This window comes from Mustela putorius, unplaced genomic scaffold (assembly GCF_011764305.1).
Source record: "Mustela putorius furo isolate JIRA1106 unplaced genomic scaffold, ASM1176430v1.1 tig00537303_pilon_pilon_pilon, whole genome shotgun sequence".
NCBI classification, from domain to species: Eukaryota; Metazoa; Chordata; class Mammalia; order Carnivora; family Mustelidae; genus Mustela; species Mustela putorius.
Genome location: NW_025422441.1, coordinates 766,565 through 774,733, shown reverse-complemented (window position 1 = coordinate 774,733; position 8,169 = coordinate 766,565).

Sequence of the window (8,169 nt, the reverse complement as noted above, 5' to 3'; positions counted from 1 at the left end):
CAAAGCCCTCGCGCTGCAGGAGCTGGCCCAGCGCAGACCCAGGCGCTGGTGGCCTCCTGGTGACAGACAATTTCATGCCACACCCGTGTCACAGCAGGCGGTCTGGAGTGGGTCCCCTCCGTGACCACATATGGACACAGACAAGACATAGCGTCGTCCAGGCGCAGGAGACCCACGGCGCACGGTCCTGCTTACTGACAGCTTTCCTACCTCTGGCCTGTCCTTCCAAAGAAGAGGTGTTGAGACACCCAGGCCCAGGCCACCCGCTTTCCTGCCAGCATGCAATCTGGAGTGTCTTCCCAGTTCACCGGAGTGAGCCCAGCCCTCTCACAGGTCCTCTCTAGCACCAGTCCTGTGACCCCCGTCACCTGCCCATCATGACCTGTCCATCGCCAGGGGTCCCCTCAGCGCAGTGAGCGGTAAGCCCAGCCCAGTGGGCTCAGTAGGCTTCCATTGGAGGGCACCAAAATGGCTACTAACTATACTGAGGCCAAAGGCGGCTAATGTTTTCTTCAACCAAAATGTCTATCTCCATAGGCCATCGTCACATCCATTCTCCTTTTCAAGATGAAGAGACACAAAGTGTGCACACCTCCATCACACTCCTTGCCAAGGAACACGGCCGTGCTGCACAGAGTCATACTGGGAGGCTGGCCCAGGACACCTACTTGCAGAACACCCAGGCCAGCACCCCAACCCGGGCCAGGTACACCATAGGTCAACTGTGGAGTCAGTGAATGAGCTTCATGTCCCGGAGCCAGGGACAGAGTGTTAAGACTTCAGGACCACGGCTCAGTTTCAGTGCTAGTGGGAAATCGTCCTGGGAGTGTGGACAGCAAAACTCAAAGCCCAGGAGAATGCGCAGGTCAGGGGAAACCAAGTGGAAGGAAGACACATGAAGAGTCTTGAGTGGTCAAGGCCTGGTGTGGAAACCCGAGGATGGGCAGCCCCAGAGTCTGCTGTCCTCCAGGGAAGCGCCTGGGAGTGGTTTGAGTAAAGGCAGGAAGATCAGTAGTGTCTGTCCTGATGGCACAGGCGGAGAGAGCCCTAAACAGAGAGATGTACCATGTTCATGGATCAGAAACCTTAACAACATCAAGGTATCGATTCTCTCCAAATTGATACAGAAATTCAACAACACCAATCAAAATCCCAGCAGGCTTTACTGTATATGGAAACGTATATGGAAAATCTTAAAACGTATATGGAAATACAAAAGATGTAGAAAATGCAAAACAATTTTGAAAAGAAAATAACAAAGTTGGAGAACCCACACCATCTGATTTCACAACTTAGCGTAAAGCGACAATAATCATAGGGAGGAACACGCGGGTCAGCGGAACAGAGCGCGGGATCCGGAACTAAACTTATGCACACATTTTTTAAACAGATGGGAATGGGAAACTGGGTACCACGATTAAAGAAAAAGAAAGAACCTCGGCCCGTACCTTATATCACACACAAAATTAACTTGAAACAGATCCTAGACTTAAATGTAAAAGCCAGATTAAAAAAAAAAAAAAAAAACTTTATTTAGGTGAAGACTTAGGTGATATCATCAAGTCCCTAGAGGAAGCAGATTTCTCAGCTAAGACACAACCAACATGAACCACTAAAAAAAACCTTTGATAAACTTCAAAGCTTTTGTTATTTAAAAGACACTGCTAAGGAAATGAAAAGGTAAGCCGCAACTCGGAGAAAATACTTGCAATACACTTGTTTGACAAAGGCTTGTGTCCAGACCAGAGAGGTGCTTCTACAGTTTCATAATTAGAAGATGCTTAACCGTAGTTTCAAAAATGGTCGAAAGACTTTAGGAACCCTGTAAAAAAAGAAACACAAATGGCCAAAAAACACATGTGAACGTTTTCTTTTCTTTCTCTATTTTTTTAAGATTTTGTTCATTTGAGAGAGAGCACAAGCAGGCTCCCCACTGGGCGGGGAGCCCCGTCTGGGGTCACGACCTGCGCTAAAGGCCGACGCTTGACCTATTGAGCCACCCAGGCACCCCGCACAGGAATATTTTCAATGTCATTTGTCATCAAGGACATGCAAATGAAAGTACAATTAATGCCAGTCCACGTTCACTAGAAAAGCGAGAACGGAAACATTTACAATAACAGGCACCGGCGAGGACTCGGGGCCGCTGGCGGAGGAGCGCGATGGTACAACCATTTGGGAAAACAACTGGGCGGTTTCCTGTAATGTTAAACAGTTACTTACCACAGGACCCTGCAGAGCCGCTCCGAGATTTTCATCCAAAGACTGGAACACAGTTACTCACAGCGGTTTTATTCGTAATCGCCAGACTTGGACGTGACTGAAATGCCCACGAGCAGGTGAACGGAGAAGCCAGCCGTGATGGCTGTGGAGGGAGCCCTCCTTGGCCATGAAAAGCAGCACAGTCCCTACACACGCCGCAGGAGTGGGTCTCTAACCCACACGCTGAGCGGAAGGAGCCGGACACTAACGGACACTGAAATACTTACAGGATGATGCAGGTGGAGGTGGGGCTCGCTGGAGCGCGGCACACGGAAACTCTCAGGGTGACGGGAACGTGCGGACGTTGCTGCAGCAGCGGTCACGCGTGTGCAGGACCGTGACAGCTCACGAAGCGCAGGATGGTGAGATCCCGCCCCACGTCAGGCTCCCTGCGCAGCCCCTTGTCTGCTTGATGTCCCTTCTCCCTCTGCCTCTGCCCCTCCTGGCTGGCTCTCTCGAAAATAAATAATCTTTAAAAAGAAAAACTCAAATTGTTCACTTAAATTGGGTACATTTTATTGCATGAAAATTATACCTCAATAAAGGTGACTTTTCTTTAAAAGATTCTATTTATTTATTAGACAGAGAGATGAGGCGAGAGAGGAACGCAGGCAGGGGAGCTGCAGAGGGAGAGGGGAAACAGACCTCCTGCTGAGCAGGGAACCCGCTGCGGGGCTCGATCCCAGGACCCTGGGACCATGACCTGAGCCGAACTTCACTGACTAAGCCATGCAGCTGCCCCTAAAAGTGACTTTTAAAATATGACTGTGAAGGGGGTGCCTGGCTGGCTCAGTCGGTAGAGCGCGTAACTCTTGATCTCGGGGTTGTGAGTTCGAGTCCCACATTGGATGCTGGGTGTGGAAATTACTTAAAAATAAAATCTTGGGGCCCCTGGGTGGCTCATGGGGTTACACTTCTGCCTTCGGCTCGGGTCATAATCTCAGGGTCCTGGGATTGAGGCCCGCATCGGGCTCTCTGCTCGGGCAGAGAGGGCGCGCCACCGAAGAGGAAGCAGAAACGGCCATGCGCCGCCCCTCAGTCCTCCAGTCCTCTCTCTGCCTGCCTCTGCCTGCTTGTGATCTCTGCCTGTCAAATAAATAAATAAAATCTTTTGGGGGATGCCCTTGTGGCTCAGTCAGATAAGCGTCTGCTTTGGCTCAGGGTCCAGAATCGAGCCCCGTGTCAGGTTCCCTGCTCGGTGGGGAGTCTGTTTCTCCCTCTGCCTCCGACCCTTCCTCTTCTCAGGCTCTCTCTCTCTCATTCTCTCTCTTAAATAAATGAATAAAATCTTTTAAGAATAAAATAAAATCTTTTTTACTTTTAAATTTTTTTTTATGATTTTATTTCTCTATTTGAGGGTCGGAAGGAGAAGCAGCCTCCCTGCCACGCAGGGAGCCGCTGCGGGACTCGATCCCGGGACTCCAGGATCATGACCTGAGCTGAAGGCAGTCGCCCAACCAACTGAGCCTCCCAGGTGCCCAAAATAAAATCTCTAAAAAATAAAAAATAAATGACTGTAAAAAAATGATAATAAAATAGGAATGTGGGCAAAAGATGAACAAAGCCCTTCCTGCTTCAGCTTGGAGTCCGACCGGCGGCGGCCTGTCCGGCTGCGTTCGTCGGGCAGCCGCACGGAGGCAGAGTGCCAGGGCCTGACCAGGCAGCGTGGCCCGCGGCAGCCGTGGCCGCCTGGGCCGGGAGGAACTGCGCGCGGCTCTGAAGGCCGGAGCTGAGCTCCCTGCGAGTGGAAGTCCCGGAAGCCGCGTGTGTGGAGCCGTCCCAGGACACGTGACTCCCGGGAGGCGGGAGTTTTGGGGACCAGGCACCTGTCACCCCGCCCAGTGTGGACCTCAGCGGCTCGCGTGTGAGCTGCCCTGTGGGTCTGGGCACATCCACTGGCTGGCTCCGAGGCTCCTTCAGAAAAGCGACCGCGGGCTCCGTCTCCGGCCCCGTGAGCAGGCGACAAGCTCCCGGTCACCTCACGGCTGAGCCTGGGTGTTCCGCGGGCCAAGACCCCCTCGACGGACACCGCGACGGGCGCGCCACCGAAGAGGAAGCAGAAACGGCCACGCGCTGCCCCTCAGTCCTCCAGAAGAGCGAGGCCAGGCAGGGCCTGGCACAGGTGCTTGCTGACGGACTGACTGGCATCCGGCCCACGCGGAGACCCCAGGGAACATCCGCTCAATTGGAAGAAACCAACACGTGTGAGGACAGCAGGTGTCGGGGAGATACCCGGCGGCGGCGGCGCTGCGGCTGGGAAGCGGGTCCGTCGGTCCATCGAGCTCTCTTGCGAAGCTTCTACGACCTGGAGCTGTGCTCCGAGGCTTCCCGAGCTCGACCCTTGGGCAAGTCCTCCCGCAGGCGCGCTGACGGCTCCCAGGGCGGCCATCTGGGCAGCCGAGCCTCTGAACAGCCCCGGCGTCTGCCCACGAGACGGTGCTCGCACGGAATGCAAGGCTCCTCCGACCCTGCTCCCCCTCGCGGGCAGCTCAACTGAAAAGGTCTCAGGGAGGTAAAAACGCATCTGGAAACAGAAAGACCGCTGGCGGCACCCTGAAGGTTTGGTGTTTCTCGGCAGCGACTCTGCCCCGTCTACGCAGGATGGCGGGACCGCGCAGTCTCCGCCCTGACCCCAAGTCCTTGCGAGACAGGAAGAGCCAGCACAGCCTTGCCAGTGTGGCCCCCTGGTGACAGCCACGGCCCCGCCACAGCCCCCTGCAATCACCACTCGGGATGAGGTCCACGTTGCGAGGGGTCCCCAAGGCCTCTGCTGCCGCCCCCACCGGCCTCCTACCCGCCCCCACTGCGCGCGCTCGCCGCGCCTCACTCCCTCCACTCCGGGTCCTGGCACGGTCCCCTCAGAGGCCCACCTGACATTCCTCTAACTGGGATGGGGTGGTGAGAAGTCTTGCCCCTGGAACGCTCCCCTGACCCCCAGCAGCCAGGCCAGGCCCCCTCCCTCATAGGCCTCGCCCACCGCGTGGTGGCTCCTGTGCGTTGGTCCGTCTGTCCGACTCCACTATAATTTTCCGTAGCTCGTGGGGTACGACCATGGCCACCTCAGTGCCCAGATGACATAAGGCACGAGACCGGCGCTCAGCACATGCGGCACTCGCTGTGCGGCCTTGCGAGGAACAGAGCAGGCGGCACTGCCTGAGCCCACTGAGGGGTACCTGCGGGAGCCGGGAGACCCCTCGAGGGTCTGCGACCCCAGAGGAGACAAAGCAGCCTCCCACCGGTGACTTGCTCACGGCCGCCGATCTTCCAGAAGGTTTTTTACCTCGTGTGAAAGAAGACGGTGGTTTTCCACTTCCGACTCACAGCGCCACTGTCTTGGTTGAGACCTGCATCGCCTCCCAGGGAGCCCCGGCCTCTCGGTCACCAGCCGCCCCGTCTCCAGTCTTGAACCAGACAAACATCGATGGATGGACGTCACTCCCAGATTCACGCCCTCCGAGAGCGGCCCAGCCGGCACTAGTCTGAGCGGCGGACTGCGGCCAAGTCCCCTCTGGCCCTGGCCTTGCTCCCATGTGTTCACCCGCCACCACACCATCCCCCGACGACAGTGAGCTGAGGGCATATGTCCCCCCTTGACACTCGAGCTGCTCAGTATAGGGCTTGGCCTGAGAAGCAGCTGAGAGGGGACCGGGGAACCTGGAGGGGACCGCAGCTCCTGCCAACATCTGACCGCCTCCTCCTGGGGGTGCCCTTTCTGGCAGCGTCTCCAAGTATCCGTCCACTGTCTGCCCTTGTCCGTCGGCCCATGGACGCACCCGTTGGAAGGTCCCGGCCTCTGTGCCCCTCCAACCTTCCACCAGACTTCGGAGCCCCTCGCAGCCCGCCCCCGGGCCTGCTCCCTCCTCTGCCTCCTCCGGTGCAGGCCCCTCCCCTCAGGATTTCATCCTCCTGCAGGTGCCCCCACCACTCTGCTGGATCAGGCACCCCGTGTGTGTGCCTAGGGTTTCGTGCACATCTGCACAGGGCTGGGACAGGCCCAGGTCACGGGTGGCTGGGCAAAGGGGCAGACGGGGAGGTAGAGGGAGGACTGCGGCTCAGGGAGGAATCCACGGCTTGTGGCTGTTAAGGGACTGCCAGAGCCATGCAGCCTGAGGAGGGGGGCTGACCAGCCAAGAAAACCCAAAGACTGGTGAGAAACTCAGGGCGAAGGGCGGGCCGCCAGCCCTTCATCAGCCACCGATGGTGGGAGCCGAATAAGCAGGGTGGGGGGCAGGTTGCAGACACCGGGGCGTGGTGTCTACTGGAAGACCAGCGCTGCGGGAGGAGGGCGTGGGCTTGCGGCTGGAGTTGGGGAAGTTGTGACATGGGGCAGGGCGAGGCCCGGCATGGCTGGGGCCCAGGGACTCGGAAGGAGTCGGAGGACAGAGCGTTTTGCGGTCCGTTCAGCGCATGTGATTTTTGCTGTTCTCACATTTCTCTGGGACATATTTGCACATAAACAAACCAAACCTGCCTTATGCTCCAAATGCTCCCACAGACACGGATCCCACTGACACCGGGGCGCTGCTGACTACCCAGGATTCTCTCGCTCAGCCCAGCAGTACCAGGGGGAGAGGCTTAGGGCAGAGCTGGAAGCCCAGGACCAGGGGGTGGGGCCGCAGTCCGGGAAGGCTGGGGCCGGCCTCACCTCAGCCTCACACCCCCAAGCCTGTCACAAGACCTTCGCCCCGAGCTCCGCTTCCTCCCCACCAAGCTGGTGCCACCAGCAGCCCTGCTCTTACCAGAAGCCTAGAGGCTGTCCCTGCTTTTGCCCACACCCCAGATCTCTCCGTCTGGCCACTAAACTTTGCTCAGCTTTCCCGGCCTCCACGGCACCGCCCATGGCTGCTTGGGTGACCACAGTGACCCCTTCCTGCCCAGCAGCTCTTCCCCACCAGGCCATCCCCATGCTGCCTTCCTGGACTGCGCAATGGCCCTCAGGATGGAGAGGACCTTGGGGCCATGCTCGGGGCCTGTCCCTACCGCCCCTTCCTCTCGGGTTCCACCAGCAGGTCCTTTCGGGGAGGCCTGCCCTGCAGGCCCGAGAGCCCTCCCCACCCAGACACCCCCCCACCAACTCCTCCACAGGCATCCACTTGGGGTGCTGCTCAGGGTCAACCCGCTGGAAGCCGCCGCTAGGCTCCCCCCACCCTGCACAGTAACCCCATGTCCAGCTGCTCCCCACACTGGGCCAGGGCCACAGGGCACAGACGGTGCCTGGACACCGTAGGTGCCTCTTCTAGTTTTTAAATGTTTTATTTCACCCCCAGTGCGACACATCGTGACTCTAAGGCAGTGTGGCCACGCGGCCACGGCTCGAGAGCCGGGGTGCAGAGGACAGACGTGCTGGTACCCATGGGGCACGTCAGTCAGATGTCTTGCGCGTGTAGACATTTATTTTAAGGAACGGAATCTTAACGTTGCCCATATCCCAGGCCAGCAGCCTGGACACTCAGGCTGGTCTCCAGGACAGCCCCGAGGCCACCACCTCCTTCCCTGGAAAACCCTGGCTTTCTGCTCTGAAAACCTTCACCTGCTGAGACGAGGTCCCCCCGTGACTGAAGGTGACGACCTTGACTTACAATCCACAACTGTAGGTGTTAATCCCTCTACAAAATGCTTCCACAGCAGTGTCTGAGCCAGTGTGTGACCGAGCACGTGCGCACCCACCCACACTGCTCAGTTCAACCGGCCCGGATGCACGAACCCCAGGAGCCCAACAGGGCGGCCATGCTGGGTGTTCCAGGTGACCAGAAGGCCATGGGAGGCGTGTTTTCCCACGCGGGAGGAGGGCCTGTGAACAGCAGAGAGGGGTGAAGGGCTGCGGGCCGGCCCCCAGGGCCCAGGTGACTCTGCCAGGATTAGGGTCTAGGGCCTCGGCGGAGGGTGGGGGCGGCCCCATTGTGAGGT